This window comes from Podarcis bocagei (assembly GCF_964188305.1).
Source record: "Podarcis bocagei genome assembly, chromosome: 1".
NCBI classification, from domain to species: Eukaryota; Metazoa; Chordata; class Lepidosauria; order Squamata; family Lacertidae; genus Podarcis; species Podarcis bocagei.
The window spans coordinates 40,071,722-40,087,486 of record NC_138125.1 but is presented as its reverse complement, the minus strand read 5'-3'; the positions used below and the strand labels follow the sequence as shown (position 1 = coordinate 40,087,486).

General features: G+C 42.7%; 2 long non-coding RNA genes across 2 annotated transcripts in view; both read left to right on the top strand.

The window, feature by feature from the left end:
• The window catches only part of LOC308596337, a 646,399-nt gene that overhangs the window by 27,825 nt on the left and 602,809 nt on the right, over positions 1–15,765 (top strand). The window lies entirely within an intron of this gene.
• On the top strand, positions 6,939–9,259 carry LOC308596426. Its single transcript, XR_014012527.1, has 2 exons — positions 6,939–7,005; positions 8,745–9,259. It is a non-coding gene; the product is annotated as an uncharacterized lncRNA (long non-coding RNA).

Genomic DNA, 15,765 nt, shown 5'->3' with positions numbered 1-15,765 from the left:
TTCATTTCCTTCAGGCATTTTCCTACATTTGAGCATTTCCTTCCTTCATTTATATTTTTCTGACAGGCTAAGGTGAGTAAGGCTAAAATAATTTCATCACAATTTCCGTATTAGGCATTGTTAGAAAAATTCCAGTCAAGCTTTTGAATAGGTTGTGGTAATGGCAATTGTTTTAATGAGAACTTGGCATTCCCAGCTGGAAATCTGCCTTTTGTTACCCAGTAACATTTGCTGGGCTGACGTGGATGGCTTCCAACCATCAGAGACCACTAAGGAAGACACCTGAAATAATTGCTCAGAGAGGTTCCCTCTGTCCATACATGAGAAAGGATCATCAGCTGATATGTGTGACGTCTTGAGAGTGCTTATTTCATTCCGCATTTTGAGGGAGACACTGCCGGTGGAAATTTGAGACTAGAAATTAAATAAAGCATCTAAGGTTTCAGTGTGTCCAAATTGGTCAAGGTTGGGATGAAGGATTTAGTTTTGCTTTGTTTCTGAAAGTGACTCAACATCCACCCGTGGGTTCCAGCTCACTGTTTGAGAAATACTGGGTTCAAGTGTTCTGGGAAGTTTACTATTTCCTTGAGACACCATAAGAAACGAATGGGGTTGGGGATGCACAGCATGTGCTGTTATCACTGATGAGGAAACATTAATGTCCTTCATAAGTAAGTAAAACAAAGCTTAGATGCAGACAGCTTTCACCAGGGGCAGATTTTAGTCTTTCAAACTTTCAAATTCGATATACCCCTGCCTCTCATTTTCCATTTTGCTCAATTCACTACAGTGGTACCTCGGGTTAAGAACTTGATTCATTCCGGAGGTCCGTTCTTAACCCGAAACTGTTCTTAACCTGAAGCACCACTTTAGCTAATGGGGCCTCCTGCTGCTGCTGTGCCGCCGAGCACGATTTCTGTTCTCATCCTGAAGCAAAGTTCTTAACCTGAAGCACTATTTCTGGGTTAGCGGAGTCTGTAACCTGAAGTGTATGTAACCCGAGGTACCACTGTATGTCATAGTTGGGGCACCCTGCAGTGTCCCCCTCGACTTGGCACCCAGTGTGGGGCAACTGGTCTCACAGTTCTAAATCTACTTCTGCCTTCACCATTGGTAAGTTTAAAATGAATAAATTGTTAGGGACTATTTCATAAGCAGGCTAATGCATATAAACCAAGCAATGGAGAAATAATCCTTCACAAATTGGACTCAGCAGGAAAAGGAAGCCACACACTCTCGTAATTCAAGTTGAGAGCAAGTTGTTTCATAACATTTAAATATGTTCAGTGTTTAGATGTGCAACTCAGGCAAGACAATGAGCAGAGCGAAGAGATTATTTATCCTGTGGGCCAGTTGTGCATGAAACTGACCAGAGAAAGTAATCTAATCAGACCTTATTAAACTGAATCTGCAATGCATACTCAATGCCCACAAGCATTGTCTGAGCTGGCCAGTAGTCTAATCCGACTTTAGGATGCTTGCCAGTGCCAGAGCCTTTTCACAGCAGCATCTACTGCTAAGTTTAACTGAATTATTCAAAATGTTCTTTTTATTAAGGGTGTGGGGGAGACACAATACGGATATCAAGGTCACATTGCCCATGGAATTTCCACACACAGCAATGGTACATGTTTTATTTATCAAGGGATGAGATGGATGCGGATCTTGACTTCTGTGCCAAGAACAATACAATCTATAACCAGAGAACCAGAATTCTGCAATCACAATATATTGTGCAAAACAGAGTAATTGGTTTGATTAATTTCCATTGTGAAATATGGATTTGTGGGAACTTTTGGAAGGGACTAGGTTACAAAAGAGGAAGAGATGAATGGGTTTCGTGGCAGAGATCCTAAGACAGGTCAACAATACTGAAGAAGTATGACAAAAGGATGTGGAAAGGATGCAGTCACAATCCAGACTGGCTATTTACTTTTAAAAAGTCATTCAGGCAATTGTAGCATTTTTTTGTTTTTTAAGATACACATGTTTACTTGTTGGAATTTAAATTCGTTTTCTAAGAAATGTTACAATCACTTGAATGATTTTTAAAAAGTCAACAAATGATGGGGGGGGGGACTAGTTCATGACACCACCACTGATTGTTAATTGAAGACATCTAACTCAACTAACACTGTTCAATAACAAAAAATCTCCATATCTGCCAAGATGAAAGTCTCGGGCTGAGAAATACTTTTTATTTTCTTCCCTTTTCTCTGCCAAGATTTTCCTTGTCATCACCTATTAAATGTCCCAAATGTTGATTGATTTGGCCTGAAGTTTGATTGGTTCATGTTAGTGTCAATATGTTCAAGAAGAGGGCTCAGATAATGACCCTCAACATTTTCCGTTTCCAGCACTTCCATTGAGCTACTGTTTAATTAAACATTGAGGAGGTAACTTATCCCACCCCCATCTGGTTCCTAGGTTATGATTTTGCCCACTAAGATCACCAATGGCAACTCCTGTTCTTAGAATGGATTAATCTCCTTTTCTGGCCGTTGGGAAACAGGGCTGTTGTGTGCTCCGGGACAGTTTAACATTATGCTAACTGACAAGTCGCTGCAGGATTGTACACTTCAAGTATCGTCTGCAGGATCAACAGAGGAATGTGCCCTGCCTATGACCCTGATGCATAATCTAGAACAGGGGCTGTCAAAAAAGTTCTGCATGATCTTGGATAAAGATCACAAGCTCTTCCAACTGGCAAGGACTCTGGGAACCGGAAGAAAAGGAGCTGAGACATTGCAACACGGCAAGCATGGCCAGTGGTAGTTTCATTTCTAGGCCCCCATTATGTAATTCTGCAAATCCAACTGTCTCCCAGGCTATGTTTAATTGATTGATTTGTTTGTTTTAAATATTTATACACTGCCTTTCTGGACAAAGTTCTCTCAAGGTTACGAACAATGATAAAAACATGAAAATTTAAATTACATTGCATAAAAAAAACTTTTAGAAACTATAAAACATACAGAAATAGGTAGCAATATTTTCAAACAGGATGCAGGCAGTAGCTCCAAAGAGATACATTTTTAAACCTTTTTTAAAATATCATGACTGAAAGGGCTGATCATATATCTTTTGGGAGGGAAGACTGCAGAGTGGGAACCAACGCTGCAAATACCATCTGTCCTGGACGCTTTAGTTGTGATTGGTTAAATGGCCATCTGTTATGGATGCTTTAGCTGAAATCCTGCATTGTAGTGGGTTACACTGGTTGACCCTTAGGGTCCCTTCCAACTCTACAGTTCTATGATTCTATGGCCCTGCTCATAGTGCTATCAATCTAAACAACCATAAAGGTGGTCTAATGGGCAGAATCTTCAATGTCTCTCCTAAAGCAGAGGCAGATTCATGCTGTCCTTTGAACAACTTGATCTCTATACCGTTAATGTCCTTTAATAATGACCTGATACAAAATGTAGCAATTGTGTTTTTTCTCCAGGTGACTTTTCCCAGTCTCTCTCTGTGTGTGCATTTTTACTGATTTTTGGCATATTAAGGCTATCAGTCGCTACTAGCCATGATGGCTGTGCCTGTGCTCTGCCTCAATGGTTGACCCAGTGTAAGTGTACATGGCCTCCCACATGACCTGCAGTTTCATGACTTTCATGACCAGCATGGGAAAGTCTCATATACAGTGGTACCTCTGGTTAAGAACTTAATTCTTTCCGGAGGTCCGTTCTTAACCTGAAACTGTTCTTAACCTGAGGTACCACTTTAGCTAATGGAGCCTCCCACTGCCACCGTGCTGCCGCCGCGAAATTTCTGTTCTCATCCTGAAGCAAAGTTCTTAACCCGAGGTACTATTTCTGGGTTAGCGGAGTCTGTAACCTGAAGCATCTGTAACCCGAGGTACCACTGTATTAGTGATTTCTCACTGTTAATGTCTGGCAGGGACCCACTACTACTGAGAAATGATATTTTTGGCTTCCCTGTGATCCTCATCTTCTTAACTGTTTGTCTGAGGGCCAAACTACTGGAGAAAACAGAGACCCGTGGTGAGATCTCCCATTGCTTTAAATGTTAGACAAGTGCAGCTATAGGAACACCTAGGAAGGGAAGAACCTGTCAATTTCTGCTCTCTCTGTTTCTCCAGAGTTAAACTCACATTTCTGCAGCAATTTGCAAATCTTCAAATATATATATATATACCGTATTTTTCGCCCCATAGGGCGCACCTAGTTTTTTTTGGGGGGGGAATAAAGAAAAAAAAATATTTCCCCCCCAGGCACGGGGCTGGCGCGGGGGAAGCCTGAGCTTCCCCCGACCCCAGCCCCAAGAACAGCCTGCTATCCGCAAGCCTAGGGAGCCCGGCGGGAAGTCGCGCTGGTCTCCCCAGGCTTGCGGAGAGCTGCGCGAAGCCCGGGCGCGCTCTTCAGCGCGCCCCAGGCTTCAAAATGCAGGCAGCTCTGCACAACCCTCGGGAAACTGGTGCGACTTTGCACCGGGCTCCCTAGGGCTGCGCAGAGCTTCCTGAAGCCCGGAGAGCGAGAGGGGTCGATGCGCACCGACCCCTCTTGCTCTCCAGGCTTCAGCGAAAGCCTGCATTCGCCCCATAGGACGCACACACATTTCCCCTTCATTTTTGGAGGGGAAAAAGTGCATTCTATAGGGCAAAAAATACGGTGTGTGTGTGTGTGTGTGTGTGTGTGTGTGTGTGTATTCTAGAAAATTCACCAGCATTATAGAGAGAATTTCTCCGAACAAACAGAATGTGTGCATTTCTAGGCACACTTTATTATGTACATTTTTTGTAAAGATTGCTTGGTTGGAGAACTGCATCACAAAATTTGGATGTGTCAAGTTCAAATGACGGATGTGTTTCAATGCTGATATTATTTTGGAAATTGAAAATTTGATGGATTCGCTTTTAAATGCCAACCAAATTTATTTTTTTCTCCAAACCTAGGAATGCCTGATTCAGATGGCCTGTAGTGTTGAGGAAAATGAGAGTTAACTGTTTCTCCCGACATAAATGTAAGTTCCTAATTCACCCCTAGACTCTACCATGTCTAATGCAAATAGACACCTTACTCAACTATCCATTAGGCAGCTTCCTCCACTTTTCTCCATGAACAATGCCACAGTCACTAGGCTGTGAGTTCCGATTGGCCAGAGTCCCATTGGGACCTCCCTGCTAAATCTAAAACCTATTGTTATTGTTATCTTGGAGCGCTTCAGAGCACTCTAAGTGTTCTTTTACATGCCTGCAGGGAAGTGAGGAATCTTTACTGCTAAAGCACAAAGAAAGCTTTCTGTTTCAAAGTGTGAAGAAAGAATTTCAGACCGATGACTTGAAAGCAGTTAAAAAGAAAAAGAAAAAGTTGCTTTCCCAAAGAATTAGAATATTGACAAGCCTTGTCCTTCGTAACTATTCCAAATGTCTGGAATGCCCACCCAGAACAGCTACATGGTGCCAGCTATTTTTCTTCCTCAAATTGCTCTTGAAAACTCATGCTTGATCATGTTTGTGTCCTCTCTGCTTGTAATTTAATTAACAAAACTTGAAGAAGGAACAACAACACTAGTGGACAGTATAGTGGGGTGGTGGTGCTCACTTGACCTCGCAATAGCTGAGTTGCTGCTCCTTACCAGCAAGGAGAGTGAGGAAGGTGAGCTGGTGGTGGGGTCACACAGCTTCATATGCACCATTGGAACAAATCTGACACATCTTCCAGTGCATTTGCCTAGCACTGACCTCCCTACTGTCTCACTCTCTCCCCTCTCTTTCCTGGTAAGCAGCAGTGACTCAGCTGTTGGGAGGTAAGGTGTGTGCTGCTGCCCCACCATGGCATCTGCTACTGGGCCACAAAGTAAGTGTAACATGCAGTTTGGCCCTGCCTGTGTGGGAAAAGCTATGGGAAAGGACAGTAGACTTAGCCTCTATACTACGCCAGTTCTCAGGAGGAGGCTGGGACTTTTAAGATCTTTTGGATCTTAAGAGCCAGTGTGGTGTAGTGGTTAAGAGTGGTGGACTCGTAATCTGGGGAACCGGGTTCACGTCTCCGCTCCTCCACATGCAGCTGCTGGGTGACCTTGGGCTAGTCACACTTCTCTGAAGTCTCTCAGCCCCACTGACCTCACAGAGTGTTTGTTGTGGGGGAGGAAGGGAAAGGAGAATGTTAGCCGCTTTGAGACTCCTTTGGGTAGTGATAAAGCGGGATATCAAATTGAAACTCTTCTTCTTCTTCTTTGGATAGTAACAATCTAGACAAAGCTCTTCAAGCATATGAAAACATGGATTAAAAAAGATTTAAAATAGCACAGCATGGATAATTTGGGGCAGAAAATGCCAAATATATTATATTGTTACATTTTGACAGAGCAGACTAAAGCATTGCCATGTGGATGTCCTGCTCTCAGTTGACACAAAGGTATAATTGGCTGGTGCAGCAAAAATCTATTCTTTATTTGATGATAAATAAAACAATAGAGAGTGCTCGAATCATGGAGTAATGGTTGGTTTAATACCTCAGACAGTCAGAGCAAATGTATCCACACACCCACGACACAACTGCAACATTATTTTGTGGTTCCCAAATCACCACATCTGAACCAGGCTTAGAAACATTCTTAATTCTTTGGAGGGTAGGAAAGGTGAGGGATAATTTGTGAAGAAATTTCATGGAGGATATCTCTCCCCGGGGAACCCAATCCAGACGTCCTCCCACTCTTTCCTCTGCTGCTAAACTGTTTTAATAGAATAGGAAAGAGCAGATAAGGGAATGGGATTGTGGCATTGTCCTTGGCTGACTTAACAGGCTGGCGGAGGCTGAAACAGAGAAATTTTTCTTACTTCTCTGTACAGCCCAGAAGAGAGGAAGCTGAACCGGAGCTGAAGGTCTAGTGCCAGCCCTAGACATCTTCCCATCTGAAGCAAACAGTGCAAATGACACATCACGATTTGTAACTAGCGCTCAGTGATGGGAGCTGGAGAAAGGAAATTGTACCCTTTCTGGAATCTTTCAAAGTGACTGCTTCACAGTAAGTCTAGCGGAGGTGAGGAAAGCTGGCTAAGGTGTAGAACCTTGTGAATTGCAGCTTTTCTGAGGCCCCAAATAAATCTCAAATGGCCTGCTGCTGTTGGCCAATCTGAATGCATTTGTGAGGTATCAGAAGTTCAGAGTCAACAATCCCACACATTGTGCTAAAGAGAAATATATGATAAAATTTTGTATAGTGCCACAGGAAGTCAGCCACCGAGGCTTTCTTTCAAAACAAGAAAGAGGTCAGCCTTGCATTTGGTTGTTATAGCCTGTCAAAATTTTTGAATGATGCTTGCGTGTGAATAGGAAGCAATATCAGAAAAAGTGGTGAACAAGCAGAATTTCCCTGCCCAAAAAACCAATAATAGAAATGCTGTCACTAGCAAATCAGCTCCCCAGCTCAGGGCAAAGTAAGCTGGGAATAGTACAACCTTCAAGTGACTATTTACCAATAATAGTAATGTGGGTGTGCCTTTGTGAAAGAAGCAGTCTTAAAGAGGGAAACAGTGTATTTCCCCTCAGGCACTCTACAGAATACATCAGACAGGCAACATCAGACAGGGACATGGGCACAAAATGTCTTCATGTCTCCCCTAAGATATCCCTTTCTTGTATGCATTTTTTAAATCAGCATAGTACATTACAAAATTCAAGAAGTGCAAATCATGAAAGGGAGCTGTGTTCCGGTTCACATACAAGGGTACCTTAGGTTACAAACGCTTCGGGTTACAAACTCTGCTAACCCAGAAATAGTACCTTGGGTTGAGAACTTTACCTCAGGGTGAGAATGGAAATTGTGCGCCGGTGGCACGGTGGCAGCAGGAGGCCCCATTAGTGAAAGCGCACCTCAGGTTAAGAACGGTTTCAGGTTAAGAACGGACCTCTGGAACGAATTAAGTTCATAACCCGAGGTATCACTGTATTGATGTGGAGAGTGTGAAATAATTTTGTATTAAAATGAGAACTGAATAATGTCTTCCTCATTTCTTCTCAATGGTGAGAATTTCTAAGCCTCACAGCTGTGTGTGTAGGTATATTCTTGGGAAGGGAGGAGTAAACCTCCACTGCTCACAAGCTGCGATCCTGATAATCCCTGCCCATGGATGCAATTATTCTAAGGAAAACACTATTCAGTGGTGGATGGTCTTGCACCGTGGCATATCTCCTCCAGGTGAGTTGCTGCTGCTTACCAGGAAGAGGAGGAGTGGGGAAGCAGTGAGGTCTGTGCAGTGCAAAAGCATCAGCAGTGACAATCTGGTGCTCCTAATGGTGTGTTTGCCCTGCACCTTGGAGCACCAGATTGGCTCTGTGGATGCATTTGCACTGCACAGACCTCACTGCTTCCCCACGCCTCTTCTTCCAGAGAGCAGCAGCGACTCACCTGCTGGGAAGTCAGGAAACTGTCTCTGTCCCACTACACAGTCTACGAATGATAATATACAGTCAGTGTAATGTGCAGTTTGACCTTCAGAGGTCACTCTTCTAAATGAATCACTTTGCCACATCATTGCAATGCCCCAGAGAACTTTGTGATACTGGCACAACACATTTATCTACAGCACTAGGTTATCAAATTAATCGTTTTTTTAATATTTGCTTTTTAATTATTATTTTTCTATGTTTTTAGCAGTCCTTATTTTTATTTTAAGCAACCTTGAGTCCCATCAGGGAAAAAGATGGAGTATAAATAAATACATCATCACCATCAAGGTAGTTTCTGCATTCAGTCCTTTCTCCCTTCTTTACTACTAGATATCAAGTGACAGACCAGGCCTTAAAGAAGTTCCATCTTTGGAAATAAGCTCAGGTGAAGCCAGAGAGGTCCTGGATGGGCTTAAGGAGTAGAAGTTTCACATTGTGCACTACGAAAGTAATGCTCCCCAAAACATGACTTCAGATTTATGGTATCTTGGAAGAGATTTCACTGAGCAAATTTCACAAATGCAGTGAGCAGAAAAGACAAGTCATTTTCAACCAGCACTGCATGTGGAGAGGTTGGAAAGTTTAAATGCATTAAATCTATGCCAGTGACAGAGGCAGCACAGGCAATTCTGTGAGAGGACAGTTTGCCAAAGAGCAGCCCAAGGGAATGTATCTAAAAATGGGCTCTGAAGTGCTTGACTCTAAATGGATTTCTCATTACCACACTGAAAAATTGAAAGCCTGGTCTGGTTTTTCCCCTGCCCCATTCTGCTCTTCCTCCAGCTGCAGAATCTTGTTAAATGGAAAGGAATGTCAGGACTGTGTCCCAATAAATATGGAACTCATTTCTGCCATTTTAAGTTATTTTGAACTGTCGTGTAGCATTGCATTTTTATATTGTGCTTTAACTGAGGTAATAATAATAATAATAATTTTTACTTGAACATACTCCACTATAGAAGTTATATTGGCAGAAAGAATATTTCAAGCAATATTTCCATTTATTCAAGAAAAGCATGGAATACACAGTAAAGTCTCATTATACAGTAATGCTTACTCATCAATTAACTAAAAGAAGAAGCATCTGTCTGCAACAGCACTTTCACACCAGCTATCCTTAACCTGGGTCCCCAGGTAGTGTTGGACTACATCTCCCATCAGTCCCAGACAGCCTGGCCAATGGTCAGAGATGATGGGAGTTGGAGTCCAATGTCTGGGGGCATCAAGACTCTTTCACAGTTTTTCAACTCATGAGAGTTTGTACAGGGAAAGCTCAAACCACCTGTGTATAGGAAGACATTGGAATGAAATTTGCAAAAGCGTTGCCATTTTAGTTTACTGCAGCATATAGATTGCCATCTTTCTCTCGTAACACTAGAATCAAAGTCAATCAACGGTATTTACTAGCAGCAGGTTCAGTATGGAAAAAGGAAATATAAGATGCTCCATAATAATTTGCTACTTTCCCCAGCATGTAATTGTTTCCTACTTATTTCTTATTTCTTACTTAAACAGGGAGTGACACCCACTCCAAAACACACACACACAAACACCTTGTGATTTTATAGAAGTGTGGTTGATAAGGAACAATCCACAGGTCTGAGAGGAAGAAAGGAAAATAGTTTGTGCAAGTGAGCACGGGTTGAGGACAACGGAGGACAATGAAAAGTAAATGGAAATATGAAAAACTGCAATTGAGTTGTGTAATTGAGTGGCACATGCACAGGCTTGCTTCTTTATCTTGTTTAGGTTGAGGCTGAATTGGTTCATGTTATCTAGAGGCAAAGAGTATGCAGTTCCCCAAGCCCCAGTGCACATCTTGAATTATTTCTTCCCATTCCTTGATTTGCAATGCTATTCAGCCTTCCTGTTCACATTTTATGATTAAATCATAATGTTTAAATGGAGTGTCGGGGGGGGGGGGGGAAGGAGGGAATCTGGGAGACTAAGTGTGGGGGGGTTGACTTACATGGCAAACTGCTGTGTGTGTGCATGCGTGTGTGCTTGTGCAGTGTTAGTAATGTTTACCCTTTCTGATCTCAAAATAACTCTCCTTAGTTATGAGTAAAGAGTGTGTTGTGCTATCTTCTTCTTCTTTGGTGATCACTCGTAGCCGAGTAAGATTGTCTTCCATGAACATGGTCTTAACAGTGAGTCCATAAGTGACTGTGGAGGCCAATTCTGTATCCACATGGCCTTCCACAGTGGGGACATAGGTTTCCAGGTGGGAGTTGCTCACAGTGAGGGTTTGCCAAGCGTGCCTTCCTCTTAGCATGTTTCTGCCTTTTGTCCTGAGTTTGAGCATCTTCAAAGTCTATGACACCTTTGGTAAAGGCTGTTCTCCAACTGGAGCACTTGCAGGCCAGTGTTTCCCAATTGTTGGTCTTTAAACTACCTTTTCTTTTTTTCTTTTTTAGATTTGCCCTGAGAGAGTCTTTAAACCTCTTTTGTTGACCACCAGCATTACAATTTCCATTTTTAAGTTCAGGATAGAGTAGTTGTTTTGGAAGATGATAATCAGGCATCAGCACAACATGACTAGTCCAACAAAGTTGATGTTGAAGAATCATTGCTTCGACACTGGTGATCTTTGCTTCTTTCAGTACACATATAACATGCCCGATGATCTATTTACTATTATGTATATAGTGCATTAACCTACATTGGCTCCCAGTACGTTTCCAAGCACAATTCAAAGTGTTGGTGCTGACCTTTAAAGCCCTAAACGGCCTTGGTCCAGTATATCTGAAGGAGCGTCTCCACCCCCATCGTTCTACCCGGACACTGAGGTCCAGCACCGAGGGCCTTCTGGCGGTTCCCTCACTGCGAGAAGCCAAGTTACAGGGAACCAGGCAGAGGGCCTTCTCGGTAGTGGCGCCTTCCCTGTGGAACACCCTCCCACCAGATGTCAAAGAGAACAACAACTACCAGGCTTTTAGAAGACATCTGAAGGCAGCCCTGTTTCGGGAAGCTTTTAATGTTTGATGTATTATAGTATTTTAATATTCTTTTGGAAGCCGCCCAGAGTGGCTGGGGAGGCCCAGCCAGATGGGCGGGGTATAAATAATATATTATTATTATTATTATTATTATTATTATTATTATTATTATTATTATTATTATTATTATTATTATTATTATTATTACTGGCATTAGTTTGCCTGTCTTTCCAAGATTACCATTTATGTAATCTTTTGAGGAGCTGGAGATGGCGTTTATAAGTGGTCCATGTTTCACAAGCATACAGTAAGGTTGGTAGTGCAATAGCTTTGTAAACAAGTGTTTTGGTTTCCCTGCAAATGTCCTGGTCCTTGAAGTGCAATCACAAGAAAGCCGCACTTGCAGAGCTCAGGCGATCCTGGATTTCAGCATCAATGTTGGCCGGTGTGGAAAGAAACTGCCCAGGTAGGAGAAGTGATTGACACTTTCCAATGTTACACCATTGAGTTGGATTTGTGGCACTGCAGAGTGGTTGTTTTGTGCTTGTTGGTGCATTACTTTGATTTTGGGGATGTTGAGCGATTGGCCAAGCTTCTCGTAAGCTTCTGTGAAGATATTTAGGATGGTTTGGAGGTCATCCTCTGAGCATGCACACACTGCGTTGTCATCAGCATACTGAAGCTCTATGACGGAAGTTATGGTAACCTTACTCTTTAATTTCAGCCTACTCAGATGAAAGAGCTTTCCATCTGTTTGATATATGATTTCTACTCCAATGGGGACTTTCCCTTTGACAAAGTGTAGGATCATGGCAATGAAAATAATAAATAGAGTTGGGGCGATAACACAACTCTGTTTAACACCTGATCCCACTGTGAATGATTCACTTTGAGAGCCATTGTTATCCGAGATTGTTGGTGTCATATTATAATGGAGGAGCCGAAGGATGTTCACAAATTTACCTGGGCAGAACTATAAACATGGACAGAATCTAAGTTATGTTCATAATTCTCCTCTCTCTCTCTCTCTTTTTAAAAAAGATGAATACCCTTGATTATAAGTAAATGTATGTTTCAATGGGGAGATAATTTGACTTGTGTGCTTGGTGGAAGCTTGTCATTTCCTACCGATCTACCTTTCTTGTCATTTCTGATCTAGATGTTTCAGAAGTGAAAATAAGAGAGAAAGTCACATCTAGACTTAACAATGAAATGGAAACTAACTGCACAAGTCCCGCTGTCAGTCCAAATTTACTACAGATGAGTGGCAGGAAAAGAGAGCCTCTTTACACATTAGATCTTAAATGGTACACACCTAAGATGTCTTAAGTATACACCAGAATCACCCTGCCGGGTGGGGTGCAGCTGCTATTCTACATTCACAGTGAGTGGTTTGCTGCTGTATACCGAGAGGGAGAGGGGTGAAGTGGTGGGGATTGGTACAGCCAATCTGCACTCCACCCCTGGCATGTCATTTCTGCTGTACACTTAAAAAGGGAAAACAGTCTTATATTTAACAGTTCACCTGCTGACAGAAACCTCTTTGAGGCCAATGAGCACATCTCGAATACTGAAGAAGTCCCATTGGCACGACATGCAAATTGGGTTCTGTGGGGTGTGTGGCCTTAACACAAAATGGCTGCCACATCTAAATGAGCTGCCCTGACTTGATAGCGAGCTCACTTGGAAAGATCTACCATAGCAGTCTGCTGAAGCCCCCCAGGTGTTTTGGAATGTGTATCAGGTTGGTGGAAGCAGCGTTACAGGCTCTTAACCGTACAAGGACCTGGTTTACGAGAAGGAGGCCTTCCATATGTCTCTGGGATTCCAGAAAAGTCAAGGTCTGCCACTCTGAAGTGAAATATCTTAAGGAGTTACTACCATACAGCATGTGACACCACCCATGCCCTTTGTGAGAATCATAGCACTGCATGTGCCATGATTTCACAGTGTCAGTAAATTGACCTGTGTTCTGCTGCCAAATTTGGCCAACAAAGGGCTCTTCCATACTACTTATTTATTGAGCATTCATCTTGATTTGCTGGCATAGTGTTTGTTCACTTTCCTGTAAATCATTGTTGTAATTCCACACTTTTCAATGCATTCCCTCACCACTTTCCTAACTGCAAAAGATCCATTTTGTTTGCAAAGTAGGTTTGTTGCACAAGGGCAGCAGAGCGCTTTAACCTACTTTAATTGCACAGACCTAAATTTCTCTGTATTCACTTGAATCCTGCAACCCAGCGACAGTCGGGAGGTGCTCTGTGGCGAATGAGGATGTGTCCCCCGCCCCTTGTCTGAAGGCGGAAAGTTGTTTGCTCCTACTCTTGTTAAATAACCCTGCAGAAATATGTGGAGAATAATGTGTGTTGCTGCAGTTTCCTCGGGAAAATTCCTAAAGCAGCCTCCTAAAGTTTAGCTGACATCAGCTGCTCTGCTTGAAAATGAAATTAAAGTTGAGTGTGGCAAGATGAAGTAGCGGAGGAGGAAGAGAGTTTATTTTCCTTGCAGCAACTCTTATGGTCTCACAGATGCACTCTGATCCACCATACTTTTCTTTTACAGAATGGTTGTCAGATAGCCCTCTTCTTTATTTCATTGCTAGATATTTCTAAATGCTTAATCCATCAGTTATAACCAAACTGAGTTTACCAATGCTGAAGGAAGCAGCACATTGGAAAACAATAATTTCGTTATTAGAGCAAAAGGATCTTGAGGTGGGGCTGTAGTCAGAGGAGCAATTAAGGGGTAGTTCGGGTAGCCTGAGCCCTGAGTCTTTTATACGAGGTCCCAGCTCTCCTGACCCTTCACCCCCCACTTTTAAACCATTAAAAGAAAAAAGTGGCCAGACACAGTGCAGAATGTTGTGCTTGTTGTTTAGTTGTTTAGTCGTGTCTGACTCTTCCTGACCCTATGGACCAGAGCACGCCAGGCACTCCTGTCTTCCACTGCCTCCTGCAGTTTGGTCAAACTCGTGCTGGTAGCTTCGAGAACACTGTCCAACCATCTCGTCCTCTGTCGTCCCCTTCTCCTTGTGCTCTCAATCTTTCCCAACATCAGGGTCTTTTTCAGGGAGTCTTCTCTTCTCATGAGGTGGCCAAAGTATTGGAGCCTCAGCTTCACGATCTGTCCTTCCAGTGAGCACTCAGGGCTGATTTCCGTAAGAATGGATAGGTTTGATCTTCTTGCAGTCCATGGGACTCTCAAGAGTCTCCTCCAGCACAATAATTCAAAAGCATCAATTCTTCGGCGATCAGCCTTCTTTATGGTCCAGCTCTCACTTCCATACATCACTACTGAGAAAACCCTAGCTTTAACTATAGGGACCTTTGTTGGCAAGGTGATGTCTCTGCTGTTTAAGATGCTGTCTAGGTTTGTCATTGCTGTTCTCCCAAGAAGCAGGTGTCTTTTAATTTCATGACTGTCAACATCTGCAGTGATCATGGAACCCAAGAAAGTAAAATCTCTCACTGCCTCCATTTCTTCCCCTTCTATTTGCCAGGAGGTGATGGGACCAGTGGCCATGATCTTAGATTTTTCTTATGTTGAGCTTCAGACCATATTTTGTGCTCTCCTTTTTCAACCTCATTAAAAGGTTCTTTAATTCCTCCTCACTTTCTGCCATCAAGGTTCTGTCATCTACATATCTGAGGTTGTTGATATTTATTCCGGGAATCTTAATGCCGGCTTGGGATTCATCCAGTCCAGCCTTTCGCATGATGAATTCTGCATATAAGTTAAATAAGAAGGGAGACAATATACAGCCTTGTCGTACTCCTTTCCCAATTTCGAACCAATCAGTTATTCCATATCCAGTTCTAACTGTAGCTTCTTGTCCCATATAGAGATTTCTCAGGAGACAGATGAGGTGATCAGGCACTCCCATTTCTTTAAGAACTTGCCATAGTTTGCTGTGGTCGACACAGTCAAATGCTTTTGCATAGTCAATGAAGTAGATGTTTTTCTGGAACTCTATAGCTTTCTCCATAATCCAGCACATGTTTGCAATTTGGTCTCTGGTTCCTCTGCACCTTCGAAATCCAGCTTGCACTTCTGGGAGTTCTCGGTCCACATATTGCTTAAGCCTAACCTTGCTTAAGAATTTTAAGCATAACCTTGCTAGCGTGTGGAATGAGTGCAATTGTGCGGTAGTTAGAGCATTCTTTGGCTCTGCCCTTCTTTGGGATTGGGATGTAGACTGATCTTCTCCAATCCTCTGGCCACTGCTGAGTTTTCCAAACTTGCTGGCATATTGAGTGTAGAACCTTAATAGCATCATGTTTTAAAATTTTAAATAGTTCAGCTGGAATACCATCACTTCCACTGGCCTTGTTATTTGCAGTGCTTTCTAAGGTCCATTTGACTTCACTCTCCACTCTGTCTGGCTCAAGGTCAACAGCCACACTACCTGG